Source organism: Cyanistes caeruleus, chromosome 16 (assembly GCF_971803275.1).
Source record: "Cyanistes caeruleus chromosome 16, bCyaCae1.hap1.1, whole genome shotgun sequence".
In the NCBI taxonomy this organism is placed as follows: Eukaryota; Metazoa; Chordata; class Aves; order Passeriformes; family Paridae; genus Cyanistes; species Cyanistes caeruleus.
Window position 1 is genome coordinate 4,329,816 of NC_141716.1, and position 18,307 is coordinate 4,348,122.

The following is an 18,307-nucleotide window of genomic DNA, read 5'->3' on the forward strand; positions in this document are numbered from 1 at the left end:
GGAAAACTGAAATAAATAAATGAAGGGTATTGATATATCACAAATGGAAACAGTAAATGTGTCACTGGGGAGATGAGTGGGAGTTGAGAGCAAAGATAACTGAGAAGTATCTGTACATTTGGCTTCAGATATTGAAATCTGTGCCACGGATTGATCCTGCAGGAATAATAAATACACATTATCTGTAATTATTCTTGAACTTCATAAACCTTTCTTTAATAACATCCTTTGTATAATCTTTTTTTTCTGAGATCTTTTATTTTTATGACACTGTCAGGCTTTTTAATTTTAACTCCAAGAAAATTGCTCCAGCTGTTACGGATTTTGTCCCACTTCTGTTCTCTGGAGGCTGGGAGTTCCCTTTGGAGAGCTCAGGTAGCAGCTTGGAAGGTTTCTATGTCTGAGATGATTTTTTTACTTTTAAAGAAGATTGCAGGCAGTGAATTTGCAACTTCTATTACAAATACAGTTTTAGGTGTAAAAAAAATAAATTTTAAACTTGCATCCTACAGTTATTTTTTTTTTTTATTTAAAAATATGATGTCAGGGAAAATGTTCTTGTTGCATGTGTTGAAATGTGTTCTTTTTTCAGTGGACACAACTGAGTGGTGTTTGAGTTACCAGCCCTCCCATGGTTGCACACTGAGCTGGGATCAGCATGGATATTGAAACTGTTTATTGGGTTTCTTCTGCTGTTATAAGTGTGATCACATTCCATGATGTCCTGAGGTCTTAAAATATCGAGAAACAACAGTAAGCAGAATTTCAAGTTCAGCTTTTCAGAAGAGCAGGAATTAAATACAGGCCAGTGCATTCCTGGTGGTGTGCTGGCCACGTGTTGTGAGCTGGGGATGCAGTTGAGTTTTAAACCAAAATTTGAGAGCACAGTTTTATTTCCTAATAGCAAAAAAACCCCCTCAAACTTCTCTCTTTTCCATCACTCAGGTCTCCCCCCTCCCTAATAAGGTGGGTACCCAGCTGTGGGCTCTAGGCCACATCTGCCCAAGGAAAAGTGGCTGTGCTTCTGGGCACATGAGTTTTAGTGAAAACCTCAAATATTTCACTTATCCAGAAGAAGAGATTTGGTTTTTATGCTAATGCATGTCTCCATATTGCTCTAACTTGTTTAAAAAAAAAAAAAAAAAGAAATTTTAAGTATGAAAAATAAAACCAAACCAAACCAAATTTCTCTGTCCTCTTTTTCTCTTTTATAAAATGAAACTGGCGTGATTCTAAATAAATTCTTAGGAATTTCAGCCCTGGAGTTGATTTTTTTTTCTCTCATACAGTTTTAATTTGAAATTTTGCATTTGCTTATGACACATTTTTACTCTATCTGAAGATTGCCATCTACTGGCATATGAGAGTTTTGGGGTCTGTTATTGTTCATAAATTTGAAAATCCAATAAAGTTTGTTATTTTCTCAGTTGATTTTGTTGATTGCATTATACTTTGCAGGGTAGGGGCAATAGTAGAGGAAACATTAGCAGCATTTACTTGATCTTACCAAGTGCTGTGCAATGTCTGCTTAATTAAAAGCACATTATAATAACATATTGATGCTTCCCACATGAATGAGCTCTCTATTCCTCCAAATTAAGCCATATTTCATATTTCTATCCTATAAGAACAGAAGAGCACATTAATAAAAGTTTAAAAATACACTTTTTTTCCTAAGCATTTGAAGTGATTCTAACCTTCTGGCATGGTAACAGTTAGGTAGCTCAATAAACCACAGGGGGTAGAATTTAATAGTGTAATTCCAAAATTGTGGGAGACACCTCTCCCTCCTCAAGTTAATTTGTAGTTAATCCCGAAATTCTTTAGATTTCTAGCCCCTGATGCCTGCCAGCATTCTCCCTGCTCAGCAGAGCACAAGGATCTCCAGAGGAACTCAATTTTCTTGCCACCAGCTGTGCTGGGGCCGATGCCACCTCCCCCAAGCTCAGAGCACCCCCGGAGCTGTGATCTCTGCTCCGAGGCTGAAAATTGGCAGCACCTGGAACCAGCATCAGTGCCCAGACTGGGGGCAGCTGTGGCATTTTTGGGTTGATGGGTTGCAGGTGTGTGACCTGGCTATAAAGGAGGCTGGGGGGGCTGGCAGTCAGTGCTTGCTGTGGGAAGCTGAGGATTCAGGCTGTAAATCTGGCTGGGACTCTGAAGCAGGTGAGACTGCCCCCAAGATAATCAGAATTCTCTTTTTTTTTGTCTGGCTCTTTGCTATATCTCGATGTTGAGGTGTTCATTGTATTACCTTGTCTGTATTTTACATTTAGATGTTCATTTTCTGCAAGGAAGGAGTTGGGTGCCTCGCATGTGGCTTTGCTTCCCTTCCCAGGGATGGGGGCACCTAAACCTCAGCTTTGAGCTTGTGTCCTGGCCTGCCAGTTGTGACCTGTGTGGAATTGTAGTTCTGTAAACAAAGGCTTTGTGTGTGTGTGTAGAGGGGTCTGTGCTGGTTTTTGGTGAAGGTGGGCTGGAGTGATGGGGGTGTTTTGTCTTGTAGCGGTGCTGACCACAAAAACATCAACATTGAGCAGGGGAGATGGGAAATGTGGATGTGCTGGTGCTTTTTCAGCTGCTCTGCAGAGTACCTGCCTTGCTCTGGGAAGGTGAGGTGTGGGTAGAACCTGCCTGGCTCTGGGAAAGTGCTCTTTGTCTTGGGGGTGAGGTGTGGGGAGCTGTTGCTGTGCTGTAACTACCTGAGCTTAATGGAACTGGAAAGGAAACAGGTGTGTAAACCCTGTGTAACTTGCAGAGATGTTAACTAGAGCTCTCCTGGGGCTGCCTCGACATGCATGCACTGTGGTTGCTGATTGCCTATCTGCTCTTCTGACTTTATTTGTGAATTTGTCACATTTCTGTGTTAGTCATCTTGGTGGTGTTCATCCCTCTTAGTTGTTGTTGTTTCTCTCTTATAGAAGAGGGCTGATCTGCAGAGAAGGATGAAAATAATGGCAAAACAACATGTACATTTACATAAAAACACGTCTTGAGGTTCTTCCGTGTGAACTTCATGAAGGGTTTTTATTTATTCTGGATGTTGTTGGCACTGCACTTTGATTTCTGCTGGATAGAGAGTTGTCAGTTCCACGCTGTAGATACATTTGCTGCTAATTATAAACAGCCTTCTTGGCTCCTAAAGGCAAGCAGCCTTTCCACCATTTGCTCACATAAGCCTGTTTTACAGTTCTTTGGTGTATAAGTATTTGGAGTGTAGAAAAGTGGGGAGATTTATTGAGAGGCCATAAGGCACGAGCCTCCAACCTGCAGCTAAGCTGACTGTGAAGAGAGCTGGATGCAAAGAGTGAGAACAGAAATCTGCTTTATCTGGGTAGATTGAGGCTGTTTCTGGTATGCACCAGATCCATGCCAAGGTACTCCTGACTGAAGTCCCTTGTGCCCCAGGGTTGTGGCACTGTGAGCCCAGCCATCAAACCAGCTGCTCCCTCTTCCATCTCCCTGCTAAAGTGAAAATTTACCTTGGGTTTTGGGTGTTTTTTACCTCTCATCAGGTAAATATTGAGTTTCTCAGTTTTTCAAGCAGTACCATCTGAGAGGCAAGTGCTGATTCCCCATCCTCTGTAACAATCTCTACCAAGTAAATGTGTGTTTACAGTGGAAAATGGAGCAGCACATTAATGTGATGACTGATTGACATAAAAATGCACTTCTGTGATTGATGAGACAAATGCATGTTGCTCACAAGAGCTCTGAGGAAATGTGGTCTATACCATACTCATTACAGCAGATTTTTTTAGTGTGGGTTTTGAATTTTTTTTATTATAAGCAGTCAATTTACTTCCAATTATAGAATGAGCTGCAGTAGATCTTGCTGTGGTAGTGGTGGTTAATCACAGATCAACAGGCATAAATCATATCAGGCAGGTCTTGGCTATTAAGAGATGAGCCATTCATTAACAGAGGCACCTGCACTGTTCTGGTCTCCTCCATGGCACACACAAGTCTCATTTCCCTTAAGGTATTCACAGTGCTGCTATTGGCCTGAAATACATTTCAGTGTCATTAAATGCTCTGTGGACTGAAAATTCCCTTGCCTGTGTGAATTAGAGGAGTAGTTTGAAGTTTCTCTGCTGCAGACTTGTCCCAAAATTCCTGTCAAAATGCAGATCACGAATTATTCAGGCATACACCTCTTCTGTGGATAAGTATATTAAAAGGTGGTAGGATGAGAATGTTAAATATGGAGAGAGACTCTTTAACTTTTTTTAATAGTGATAGAATCTTACCCTTGATGTGTCCTGAGCTGAATCTTAGCAAAAACTTCACACAGATTATTTCAAACTTGTCCATTACTGTTGCTCTTATGTTTTTGGTTTTTATTAATTTTTTTTCTAACAGTTGGAATAATTTTGGATGAGATGAATTCAGTTGTACTAATGTCTGCTGGGTAATTAGTTCTCCTAAACAGTCAGTGCACAAGCACAGTCTTGAATAAATCTCTGGCTGCTGTGTGGTAAGGGGAAGGGTAGAATAAGGAAGGAAATTCACCTCCTTTTCAGTTGCTTGATTTTATTTTTTTTTGGGGAGAGTACTTTTGGGGGTGTTGTATTGTTTTTTTGGAGAGGTTCTCTTTATTGAAAAATGCTCCATCTTTTGATAAAACAATTCCCTGTGCTTTCCAAAGGTACTGCAGGCTGCCTTTTGGTGATGATTTAGCAGGATAGTCATGTTGTTGATGGATTCCAATGTTTGTTAGTAAATAAACTTGTTAACAAATGAAATTACACATGAAACTGAATAACTGAAGTATTTTCCCTGATTTGTTCAATGCTGTGCAAAGGGATTGAGCAAATACCTGTTGCAATCTGTGGGAGCCTGAGTCTGAGGGATTTTGGAACAGGATTAAAGCTGTTTACAGCTTTTGGCTGGGTTTATGTACAGGAAGGTGTGCTCACAGGTCTCTGTGTGTTTTTCAGGCCCCTCAGATGTTTGACTGGTGGCTGTGACCTTTAGTAACAAACAGAAAGGTGGGCAAGGGGAGCTGCTTGGTCTCCAGTGCCCAGACTCTCTCACCAATACTTGCAAGAACAGGAGCACTTCTCTCAAAAATAGAAGTTTTCTTGCTGTGTTTTGTTTGCCTCAATAGCTCCTTATCTGTGAGCCCACAAAAAATGAGTCTGTCATGGTTCATTTACGATTTGTGTTTGGGTTTGTGTTGTGGAATGTGGCTCAGATCTGATAATGGGTTCCTCCTCTACCATGGCATCTTTCCCTGGCTACACACTGTTACCTCCTTGCTGGGTGGGGATCTTAGGGTTGCCCTGAACACTCTTTTTGTGGGTCTAGAAATCATGTGTATGGCCTTGGGAGGGTTTTGTGCAGTTCTTCAATAAGTAGCAGAGATAATAAAGCTTCCTTACCTCATTGAGGCATTTCATGGATAAATTCATACATCAAATAACCTCGTGGTGCTGCTGTGTTAGACAAAACTGGGAATGTCCAGCTGTGTGTTTAGCTCTGTTCCGTGCTTCCTTGGGTGGAAGTTTGTTCAGTGAAAGCATTCTGTACATCTTCTACAGAACAGACATTTCCTACTGTACACACCTGAACAGGTGTGGTTTTAAAAATAAGAAAGATTTGCATGATTCCTTTTAAAATTAGGAGCTACCTTGTATCTTTGTGGTGGGTTATGTGGACTTGTTCCTTTTACTGGTAAAATAAAAAAGTTGATTAACTGCAGTATTTATTTTACCAGATGATTCCCATCCCTAAAGCTATAAATTAGTATTTGAACTGTAGCCTGTCTGACAAAAGGGCATCCTAGGTCATGATTTGATCAATCTGTATTTATGCAATATATTGTTTGTTGTATGAGTTTGACCTCATTAGCTGTAGTCCCTTTCCATCTCAGTTGTTATCTGAAGTGTATAATAATGAGGAGAACATCATCCCAATCTCTCAGTGCAATCAGACAAAGAGATTCTGTTGCAGACTCAGAAGATTGTGTCCCAGATGGGAACAGCAAATTTAATTACTGACAATGGAATGAGTATGAAATGTTTCTGCACGCACAGTTCTGGACAATGCACTGCTTCAAACCCAGGCAACTTGAGTTCTGCAACATTGGGCTGGGAAGAGTCAGAGGATGGTAATCCCCTAAACTGAGGCTGAGAGTGTGTGTGTGTGACTGGAAAGCTGGGGAAATGCTAATGAATTCATTGAGCCAAGTTGGTGAAATAGCTAAACATCTAAAGAGCAAATATCAAGCACTGATATTTATGTAGAGATAGCACAGAAAAACTGTTTGCCTCGGAAGAGGCCCTGTGAAGACGGTTTTTTTGAACATAGAGCTTTATTTTGGGTGTCTGCCTCACCCTGAGAGCTCACCTTGGTGGTGGTGGTGTGCTTTTTGCTCTGTAGAAAACAAATGTGGGTGTGTAAGGCAGGAGTCACCGAACAAATGCTGCAGATGCAAACCCAAAAATCTTGATTATGCTGCTACTTAAGAGCTGTAGTTGGAGGCCATGTATCCAGGCTACAGCTGCAAAAAAGAACCTGACCAGAAGCTGATTACAGGCTCTAATTCTTCCAGGAGTTGCCGAACAGCTGCCTGTTGGCATCTCCTGCAATCCACGAGATGAATCCCTCGGTGTGCTCGAGGTAACGACCTTCTGGATGCTTTCTAATAAAACAATGAAGAGCTGACTTTATCATCCTTAAAGCAAATTACTTCTGCAAAATGCTTTACAAATACCAAGGGTGCTCTTTAGATAGGGATGTCTTCTATTAAAAAGTCTTGAATATTTTTCTGCCTTTAAGTGGGGAAGCTTTCTCAGGCCAATGAGGTTTGCAGGAGCAGCTCAGAGAGAAAAGGCACTGGTGTTCTTTGAGTGGATCTGTCTACAGGAGCTGTGCCATCAGATTGGTTTGGTTTAAGTTGCCTTAAAGAAGGTGAAATAAATTATGATTTTTATTTTTACTTTGTCTTTTTAAGCTAATTATATTTCTTCCATTTCTGCATAAAAATGGTCTTGGGTAAAGATGTTGTGATAATTCCGTCAGTGCCTTCAATGTTTGTGTCTCTGTGTGATGGGAAGATGACAGTGATAGCACTGCAGGACTGGGGTTTGGTGGGATGGAAATGGAGGCATTTCCTCATCAGCTGGAATGCCAGAGCTCCTGTCCTGGGGTGGATTCTGGTTCTGCAGGTGGCTCTGTTCCCAAGTACTTATCTGTTTATGTTAATATTGAATAACAAGGAAAACACGAGGCCTGGCCCCGGTGTACTACCGTGGGCTTCCTGCTGGCTTGTTTACGCCTTCTCATCCCACAGGTTTGTCTGTTGTCATAGTTTCCATTTTCTTTCTGTTTTTAAAAGCAGGACAGGAGGTCTCTATGGAGACAGGCATCAGTTCCACTCTGTGCACTAAACTGTAGGGGTTGCTGTTAGAGCAGAGCTGTGAACACGCTCCATCCCCTGTGGAAGCCATGAACATTGCCATGCTGACATCTCCAATCCCCGGAGTCACCGGGAATTAACATTTCAAGGTCGCATCAGCTTCTTTGTAACAACACAGTCTGCTCTTGCCTTCATTGGAGCAGCAGCGTGGTCACAGAAACATCATCTCTGCACAGCACAACTCCAACTCTCAGGGCTTTTTCATTAACTGCAGAAAAGGCACCATCCCAATGTGTTCTTTGAATTAGTATGTGTGACTTTCCTCTGAAATTAGAAAGTTAAATGGGATCCCAGTGACTGGGTCATGAGGGGGAAAAAAACTTTTTAGAGATGGCTTTTCCATAGAGAAGGATGTTCATGAGATCTCTTGGCTGCTGTGTGAGGAGGTCACTCCACCTCCCACCCAGAGGAGCTGGGCTGCTGAGCACTCTTGTGTAAAAATGTGACTTCTGTCTCCTAACCCCTGTGAGCCACAAATCACTGGAGACAGGGAGGCATCTGTCTCACCTGCTGCCCTTAATTGGGGCTGAATGTTGTTGTTGTCAGCCCTGTGATGGATGTAATGGGAAATGCTGTCAGGGCTGGCTCCAGCAGCTTTCATTCCTGTAATGATGTGGTAGGTGTTACAGGTGTGATTTTCAGAAGTACCCAAGCAACTCAGGAACCAAGATCCATCAGTGGTGTAATCACTGAAGTTCAGGTTGCCACATCACTCACTGCTGCAGGTGTTAATGTCACAGTTTTGGTTTGTGCCTGTCCTCATCTGAAGTAGAACTGAGGACCTAGAGAAGTGTGTGTAGATAAATAAGTATATCTACACACGTGTGTTCCTCCCTGACTGCCTTTCATGTGTGCTTATCTGTAATCACAAAGAGCTGTGGAGGAGAAGCCTTTGCTCCCAAGGCAGATAAAAAGGGGCAATCATAACTTCAGATGCTGTGAGAACAGAAGGATTGAATTGAAGAGGATGGGTATCATCTGAAAACTGCACCAGACAAGGAGTAAGAGTTACCTATTGTTACAGGTTCCATTCTTTTTCTCTGAATGCAAATGGTACTGATCTTCTGGAAGGTTTACTTTGGGGTCCTGAATGAACTGTTGGTCCTGATGCTGAAAGAAATACATTTCTTGTTAGTTTACAGCATATAAGTGCAGTTGAATTTCAAGATCAGTTTCCTGGATAGTGTTCACTTGATTACCTAGGTTTAGTTTAAATAGCTCTCCAGCTAAGTAGAACCCTAAGGAATGTTTAAAAAAAAACCCCACAACAAATCAGCGATTGAAAGGTGACAATATCTTGATCAGTCTTATGACCAAAATTTAAAAAAAAATAAAAATTCTAGGCTCTAGTGTCACATAAAGCATCCCAAGCTTATAAAAGCAGATGGGCAGTTTCCTGAGAAGGCACCTGAAGCTGTCCTCAGCCTGTCACTGGTTTTGTACAAAGCTTTGTAGCACAGTGCCAGTTTCAGAGGTAGAACAGAGAGATCTGACTGTACAGGATTGGTTGTGAAGTAAAGGTCAGGTTCTGCTCTCTGATAAATCTGCTTTCTGTTAACCTCCTTGTGTGCTATGAAATTAAGGTTAATTCAGATGAAGTCATCAGGGAATATTTCAGTGGGCAGAGGGTTGGCACAGTGACTCCAAGCCTGTGCACAGGTCACAAGAAGGACCAGTCCCTGTGGGCTGCTGGCAGGAGATGAAATCCTCCTTTTACTCCTGCAGTGCCAGCCCTGTGCTCGTTGCCTCCCACCAGGCACAGGTTGCTGGGGCTGTCTCAGTGTGGAAGTGGATCAGGTTAATTCCAGGTCCCTGGGAGCTCTGCTGCCTGGCGTGTTTTCAGGAGCAGACACAATTACGGGGATTAAAATCACCTTTGTGTTGTAATCCAAGTGTTCAAGGCTCCTGTTGTAGTAACAGAGAGGGGAAAGTCTCCAGGGAGATTGGTTTTGTTTCCAGTGTGGGTCATCCTCTGGGAATATCTAGGAAAGGCCCACTGAGAATGGTTTTTATTGTATTTCTTTATACCTTGAGGATATCACAGTTCCTCTGCTATTGATGAAACATTATTTTGAAGTGTAATAGTTGCTTTATGCAGTGACTTTGGCCTATGCATGGTATTGAAGGAGTGACATGAGGCTGGGTGGAAAAAATGAACAGAAAACTCTTCTGACTTACTGACATACTTCCATTTCCTACTCATTTTTATAGATATGATCAAATATAGGAGCTGTAGATAGGAGCAAATAAAAATCGGCACCGAATCAAATAACAAAATTTTGAAAAGGTCAAATTAATATATTTTTACAGCTATCTCTCCCAGAATGAAGGAGGCATTAAAATTCTGATTATAAGTTCTTGTGAGAATGGATTGTAATGAGAACAGGAACCAGCACGTTATAAATCCACTCTCCTGGTAATAATTTAACTAGAACAGTAACTGGTACAAATGTAATTCATTAATTCATTTTTATCACAATTTAAAGACTGAAATCTGGCTGTAGTCATGTGGCCTTCTTGTGCCATATCTAGGGTGGGTTTTTTGTAGCTAGAGTTGAACTAAGATAAATCAGATAGATACAAACCTCCCTGGAGTTTACCTTGCCACAACTGCTGCCTTCTATGAAGTTCTTATTTCACTGAAGATTGGGTTTGAAAGAATATTAAAAAGTAGTTCTGATTCGTGTTTATTTAGGACAGATGGCTAATTTAACTAGGCTGATCTCAGCTTTTTTATTGGACTTCATCCAGTGGTCCTTGATAGTCTCATATCTGAATTCAACATTTCCCAGAGTCATCAGATACAAATAACAAAAGTAATTAAAAGACTGTCTTGAAGTGTAAATATCCATTAAAAAAGTGTGAAATTTTTGCTAATAACATTTGTGGAGCTTTCGATATTTTGAAGAGTTGTAGTTGCACTGACAGTAAAGACTGACACCAAATATGGTGAGTGGTTTTATTTGTTTATTTGCTTTTTTCTTTCCCTGCCACTGCTTCCAAAGTATGTTGAAAGAGACTGTGATGTTCCTGATGGTTGTAAAACTTCTTGCCCTTGTTTTAGCAGGGCAGTGAAGGGAGGGATGATGTGATTTCTGGAGTCAGGGTTGTTTCAGGATTTAGGACTGATGCTCTCAGCATTGGCTTTATCCTCTGCAGCTTCTGCTTGTGGCCCTTGGGGCTCCCAGTGCTCCCTTCCAGGAGCTGCTGATGGATGTGGCCTGTGCTCTTTGGAAGCTCTGGTTCTTCACTGTTTGCCATGTATGCAGTGCTAATTTCATCACACAGCTAAATTCATCAGTGAAAGTCTTGCTTAGACCACAGAATACTCCAGGTTTTATATCCTGACTCTTTTTGTCCTTCCCACTCCTGCAGAGACAGTCTTTGCATTACATTGCGGGTTTTCTGTTTTAAAGATTATTTAAAATAAGATAATGCTAAGTTCTAAAAAAACAAGGTAGCCAATTAAAGATGGAAACATTGCAGTAAACAAAGCTGCAATCTGAATGTGTGCTGCTGAAGTTCTGAGCAGAAGCAGTAGGCATTTCTCATAAGGCACAGACTAATGGAGCAGGAGCTGTAAACTACTTGTGGTTACAGGAAACAGCAGTGGCACTTGAGTCAGGAATTGTATGTGCAGATTTCCAGCAGCAGGGAGGGCTGGTTTGATGGGGATTTTGTTTTTGCACAGCACTGCTTGTCAACAGAACACTGGTGGTTTTAATTTAGATTTTTGCAGCCCAGAGCCATTTTCATTGCCCTGGTATCACCTGAAGGGTGACTGCTTAAGGTCCCTTCCAACACAAACCATTCCATTCTGGTGCTTCCTCACACTCAGTTTCCTTTCTCCTGTAAGTCAACACAACTTCATTAAAATTCAGGTTTCCAGATGGAGAAAGTGGGAAATGGCTTAGAATGGTTGATTTTGGCTTCTGGAGACTCTGAGAGTCCCAAGTTCCAAATTCTGTGAAGGTCACTCAGTTGCTGGGAACTGGCTCTGGCTCAGATGCTCCAGCCAGGGAAGCTGCAGAGGAGAGAGAACCCTCCAGTAAAACCTCTTGTTTTCAGCTGTTTTCATGACTATAGGAACTTCACTGTGGACTATTTCTGTGCCTCAGACGAGCATTGCAAGGTTTCTTCGTGTCAGATGCAAAAAAAGAAAAAAAGGAAATACTTGAGCTTCCACTCCAACCTCAAAATATTTTACAAGGCATTTTTACCTCATCAAATATCCCAGAGTTTTCAACAGGGTACAAGAACAGTTTTTATTTTAATAAGCGTGATGACTGAGATTTGTTGCTGAGTGAAACTAATGAGATGAGGGATGTTGACAAGTCATGGATTTGTATTGTTCAGCCTGAGTATAACTTGAAAGCTCAGCAGTACTGGACAAGCACAACTACTGAAAATGTGAATATATTTACATTATTTGATATGAAATGTTGAAGCCATTTTGTTAATGGGCAACTTTAGCACTTGTTTTTATGTATTGAATGGAAACCAGTAGGTCAATTGTAATGTAAAAATGCACATTTTTATTTTGGATCTGTTTTTAGCACTAAGCCACATATTCAGCATAACAAGAGAGCAATAACCTTTTGATTTGATGATACACAGCACCTTTTATGTAAACCCATGAAAAGTGATTACTGGTATCATGAGGAAACAGCACCTTAGGGAGATTACCAGGCAAGGCAAACAGCTGGAACCCATAATCTCCTAAAAGTCTGATTGTCTGTGGATCTCCTTGTCTACCCTAGGGGGCTATAAGTAATACTTTTTTTAATTATGCAAAACAATAAATTCTTTGAAAATTTTGAGTTTCAAATTTTTGGTAAGCATGAAATTTAACTGTATATTAAGCCTACAGAAGCTCTAAGTTTAGGACTCTGCAAAACTTGCTTTTGTATATAAATGAGACATTTCCTATTGTTTTCTTGACACTTAAGATTAACTATTCCAACAGTTTACCTGAAGTTTAATTTAACAGAGGAAAAAAATATTTCTAATCCATTGGATGGGATTTTTTTCCAAGTTAAGAGAAGTATAATTACATTTTACTGAAATAAGCCTATCTTTGTATTGATTTAATTAGATAAGCTTAAAAAAAGGGGGACAACTTGAGTGCAGATAGAACAACTGCATTTTTTAAATTTTTTTCTAGGGTATAAATCTCTTGAGAAATGTTCCTGCCTGTCTGTTGACCTGGTGGTTGTGCCCTGTTGTTGCTGCTGTGTCAGTGACTGAGAGGCTGCAGTCTGACTTTCCTATGGGCTTTAGCCCATGCAAATTCCCTGAAATTAAGGAGCATGATATATTCTTTGAAAGAAGTGAGATCATTCTTAAAATCTTTCCCCAATAATTCAGTCTGTTACTAGGAAGGTGAAATGCCCAGATCACTCCTGGCACATGCAGGGGTCTGAGTGATGATGTTTTAATCAGACCTGGGGCCTGTGCAGTTCCCTGAGCTGCATCTCTGCCTGTTCTGGGGATGTGGACGGTGCTGCTTCTGGGGAGGGAGAATTTCCCTCGGTGCTAATCACAGAATATCCAGCTCCTGGGGTGGTGACACAGTGCAATGAAACAAAAACTACTATTTTCAGCCAGGCATCCTGCTCCCTGTTGACTTGAAAGCCCTGATGTCAGGCTGCATGCTGCTGACTCCAGAAGTGCTTTGGAGAGGGATTATCATAAATTCAGATACCTGCTAGAGATACCTGCACGGTACATTTGTGTCTGTCAGCTCTTTCAGGATGCTAATTTTCCTGGCAGTTTGTAGCACTTTTTTGGATCTCTGTGGGAACTGTCCAAGAGGCACCTGGAAAAAAAGCATTGGAGCTTTTATTGTTAAAAGTTTTTTTCTGAATTTTCCAGGAGGGTGTTCCATTATCTCTGCAGCTAGAGGTGCTACTGAAATCTTCAAAGCCAGCTGTTGGACTTAACAATATAATTTTCACCTGAAACTTTTTGTTCTAGCAGGTGATAATGATTAGGAGTTGCATATTAAAATTTTTGCTTTTTTTTATCCAGGATGAGGTTTTAGCCAGACATCAACACAGACAGAATGGCTCTGTAGCTGAATGCTGCCTTCTCACATCTCAAATGCCCTGTTGGGAGTGGCTGCATCATTCTTAAATTGTCTTCATAAAGCTTGTCAGACAATTTCCATCCCTCAAAGGCAAATTTGAGCTGATTTAAGCATGAAATTTTCATGTTAAACATGTGAACTGGTTTGTGGTCAAACCCAAGGTTTGATGAAAGCATTGAGACAAGGTTATCAGGCACTTGAGCGACAAACAGGCATTGTGTAAGGTAAAGATCCATAACTTGTTCTTGTGGGAGTTTGTTGGGAAGCCTCAATTCCAGGCATTTCCATTCTCTGGGTACAACTGGCATTTCCTTCAAGACAAGTGTCCAAGCATGTTCTTCAGGAATAGCTATGGTGGAGCAGAGGGCATTTCCAAGTAGCTGTCTCAGTTTAGGATGAACAAGTTTGACAGTTCATGTGTAAATTTAATTCCAATGCAGTTTGGCTGTGTGTAATTCCACTTTTTTCTCATGGGTGGAATTATCAGTTGCTTCAAATTTTGGGTTTTCTTTGTATTTGAAGTTCCTCTGATTATGTAGCCCTGCATAGAGAGAACAGTTGAAGTTCATCTGTAGGTAAATTATAATACTGAGAAGTTAGATTTTCAGTAAACTATGCTCAGAGGTCAGGGTAAAAGGTATTGCTATTGTATGTTGGGATGTTTTTGTTGAGATGTCCTCCCTTGCAGCTGCCAGGCCACCAATGTTCCTGTCTGTGAGCTCATCCAAGCTCCTCTTCATCTCCCTGGTTCCTCTCTGTGTGCTGAGCTGCCCAGGGGCTTTAGGAGCACTCACTGCTGGGGTGTTCCTGGTGCTGGGTGGATTTTGGGGTGTCCTGCACCTGCCACGGGCACAGCAGGGCTGCCACAAGCTGTGACATTGCTTTTCCTTCAGGAGAGGCACTCCAGGGGTGTTGAGAGAAGTATTGATCTACTTCAGTCTCATGCACTTGCTTAGCTCCTGTGATGAGATTTTAATCTCTTTTCAAGAAATACTAAGGTTACAAAGCTTGAAAAAAGATGCATAAGGCGTCTGTAAACCACTCTGGGAATTTTCCATCTGGGAGACAATGTGATATGGTACTATTACTATTTTTTTCTTGTATCTATAGCCTTATTAAAAAAAAAATCATCCACATATTTTACCTGGAGAAATTGTTCCAGAGCACAGTTCTTGTGAAATGTTAATGAAATACTGACTGTGGCCAGCTCTGTATTTCTCCATTCAGGATCACAGCAGAAACTCTCTTTAAAAACTAATGTTTGATTTTTATGACAGCATTTGGAGAAGAAGAATCTTGATTAGGCTGCTCCAGCCTTGCCCTTTTGCTTTACTCTTTGCTTTACTGACTGAAGGGCAGTAAGACAAAGATAGCTGTGTGTAAAGAGCTCCATGCCTCCGTATTCTTTGAAAATAAACAAAAAATTGTATCCTTATGCTAAATGGAGCTTCATCAACTTGTTTAAATAACCAATAGGCTGTAAATGTTTTTATTTGGAGCAGGGAATTAAGTAATTCTGGAGTCAGGTTGGTAAACACTGTGGTCTGGCAATTAGGAAATTGATTTGGGACCTAATTCACTATAAAACAGTCCATCTTTTGCTAGGCCTGTAAATATCTCCTTATTGCTTAATTCTACAGTCTCCTTAATGGGGAACCTGGTCATTTGTGAGGAATCAGCTGTACATGTGGTAAGCTCATCTGCTTGTCTTTTTTTCCAATGTTGATTGGCAACAAAAGCAATTTGGTGCAGATAAAAAAGAGCAAATGGTAATGGGCTTGAAGCTGAAAGCTCTTAGCTTTTAACACTCAAGCACTCAAAGTGGAGGATTTGGGGATAAAGAGACTTTACTTATGGGTTAGAGATCCTTTGTTCTGTGCTTGGCTGGTTGTTTTTCTTTGGCTTGGTTTTGCTATAGTATTAGTAAGTGGCGGGCTGCTTGTGAAGTAAAGATATTTAATTCTGGGGTCTTGAGCTCATAAAACATTTTTAAAAATGCAAAGGCAGCACTCACTGGAGGCCCTTTGGCACCCATGACACTGTGTCAGGATTATGGATTACTGCCAGTCGTGCATTTCAGTCTGAAAAATTGCAGTTTGGCTTTCTGAAAACATGCTGATTTTAAGAGCTCTCTGTGCTGCTTAAACTGCTTGTACCAGGACCCTGGGCCTCCTGCATTCATGGCAGCTAGACCCATTTTGAGTTTTGTAGCATAACTTCCAAGTGATTTAATGAGAAAAGGAATAAAATTAAAATGTAATCCTTGAAAAATATATATACCAAAAAGATCATGTGTTGCTTACATGGAATGCTTTTTCATCCAACTTGAAAGTGGCCAATTTCAAGGTTAAGCAAAGCTTATTATTGGATCCAAGCAGCATCTCAGTCAATTGCAAAATGAACTGTTAAACCCTTGGCTTTTAAAACCTATATTAAGCAACAGGGGAAAAAAATATTAATTGTTATGAAAATGCAAGTGTGGCCTTCATTTTTAAGGGATGGGACTAACTTTTGGAGCACTTTTTTGGACCTTTAGGAGAATTGGCTGTGCCAGCTTCAGGCTCCCGATGGAATCAGCTCTGCCTGAGCTGAGGGAAAGGTTCCTCCTGGCCAAGCAGCCGTAAATGGAGTGGTGGCTCTGCATTCCCTTGGTGCCTGTGCACTCCTCCTGATGGCCCCATGAGCAGCAACAATAATCCAGCACCTGACACAGCCTGAAAGGCTGGCCCTGCTGTACTTCACACGCTCGGTGTAAGGAAGAGGCTCTTTACTGGGAGTGGTGAGGCTCTGGAACAAGGTGCTGTCCCAGAGGTGATGGCTCCACATCCCTGGAAGTGTCCAAAGCCAGGCTGGACAGGGCTCAGAGCAACCTGGGGTGGTGGAAGGTGTCCCTGCCCATGGCAGGGGTGGAATGAGATGACCCTTAGAAGTCAACTCAAAGCATTTCAGAAGATGCACCCCTGTAAGTACAGAGAAGGGGTGTTTGGGAGGAGTTAAGTGTGTAAAGTGTTTTTATAACATTTGACACTTACTCTACTCACAGTTAACAGAGGAAGAACAACACAGGATATGGACTCCTACGATCCATCTCAGCCTGAATATAAATATCTGTGACAGGCTGCACAAGGATGCTTTAATGGCAGTTGTCAGAGACATTTAAAATGGATTAGACCCTCTCAATTTTTTTTTTCCTCTAATAATGAATATTTAGTGAGACTTTTAAAGCTGTTAGCTATTAATTATAGAACCTAAAAATATGATGGTGTTCAGTCAAGTAGGAATCAGCACATGACTGTATGCAGAAGTATGTTCTCTGTCTAGCTTTTTGTGACATGGCTTACTACTTTACATTTGCTTTATAAATACAAGAAATTATTTTTTAATGATGACAGCTGGTGATGAAGCAGACTTGCCCTTGAAAGTTGTAAGCAGGCTGGGAATATTAACACTGAGGAGGTAAAAGGAGAGATTAATAGATAAATGTCCTGATACTTAAATAATGTATGATAAAATTAGATTACCATAAATTTAGTTCCATTGTAGATAATGGTATTGTTCTGAGGCTAGAAATCCAAGTGTGGCAATGGAAGGTTAATGCTTGCATTAACAGAAATGCAGCCCATTGTCCTTTGCTGGTGTTGTTGCTGCTTTCTGCAGATAAGAAATCGCCTTTCTCTTTAAATTAGTTTATACTACCAAGGGTTACTTTTGCATATTGGAAATAAATAGGGTTATATTTATACAGCTAAAATAAATGTTTCTACTGTTGAAATAAATGTCTTATTCCAACAGTAGAAAGCTGATTATACCATTGATAAAGAGGCCGTCAGTCAAATAATTCTCATTTATGTATTCAAAAATCTTAACTAATAGTGCAATATAAAAAGCTCAAGTAGCTTTATTAAATTCTTGCTTTTCAGGGTGATTTTTTTTCCTTTGTAGCTGGAAATCATCTTCTATTTGCAGCCTGCTGTCATTTCCCTGAGTAAAGAACAGAGTAAGGAGGCTTTGAGTGTTTGGTTTGATTACTCTGTTTTGTTGGTGTTTTGATTCTTTTGTTTTCACCCAGGTTATTCAAGCACTGGGAATCCAGCTTGTGGGATCTGGTTTTAGCCTTCGCTGGTCAGTTTTTTTGGAAGAAGTCCTTTTTAGAAAGGAGCTTGGCAGTGCCTCTGCTCTGGGGAGAGCTGACCCACTGACCTCCTTTAGTGATCCATCTCAGGCTCTGCAGCCCATCCATCTCTGGTTTCTTGGCCTCCCAGCTCCATGGGAAGCAGGGACTGTTCTTGCCCCATTTTCCAGGCTGAAGGATTGATTTCCTCTGGCAATGCCATGGGAAGTTAGACACAGGGCCAGTGTTAGTTTGGTGAGCTCCCCTTGGTCAGCAGGGACAGGGAGAAATGCCCTGAGTGCTGTTTGTCCTCTTCAGGCTTGGATTGAGATGAGTCTTAATTGAGACTTGCACAAAATCATATCAGAAATGTGTGGTCCTACACTTGGTTTTTTGTTTTGTTGTTTATTTTGGTCTTTCTTCATCCCATGGCTCGATGTCCTGGCTGTGGATCTTCACTTTGCTCTTGCCTGAGCTGGAGCTGTGACTGGAGCAGCCTGGTTGTTGCATCTTCCCTGAGGGTCAAAGAGTTGAAATTCTTCCTTCCAGGCCCTTTTGTCCATCAGTCTTGCAAGTCCTGTTCAGTGTAGTTAGACCCTGGGAGTGGGGTGGTGACTGACTTCCTCCCCAGATGTGAAGCCAAGGTTCTGGGATGTCGGTGGGAGTGGGACTGGAGCCTTGCCTG

At 41.2% G+C, this 18,307-nt stretch overlaps 1 protein-coding gene and 1 long non-coding RNA gene across 3 annotated transcripts in view; both read left to right on the forward strand.

Annotated features, from left to right (window-relative positions):
* CDH4 (cadherin 4) overlaps positions 1-18,307 on the forward strand; it is a 410,156-nt gene that overhangs the window by 31,424 nt on the left and 360,425 nt on the right. The gene's annotated exons all lie outside the window — the stretch shown is intronic.
* On the forward strand, positions 15,152-17,516 carry LOC111938055 (uncharacterized). Its single transcript, XR_002868862.2, has 3 exons — positions 15,152-15,201; positions 16,048-16,473; positions 16,555-17,516. It is a non-coding gene; the product is annotated as an uncharacterized LOC111938055 (long non-coding RNA).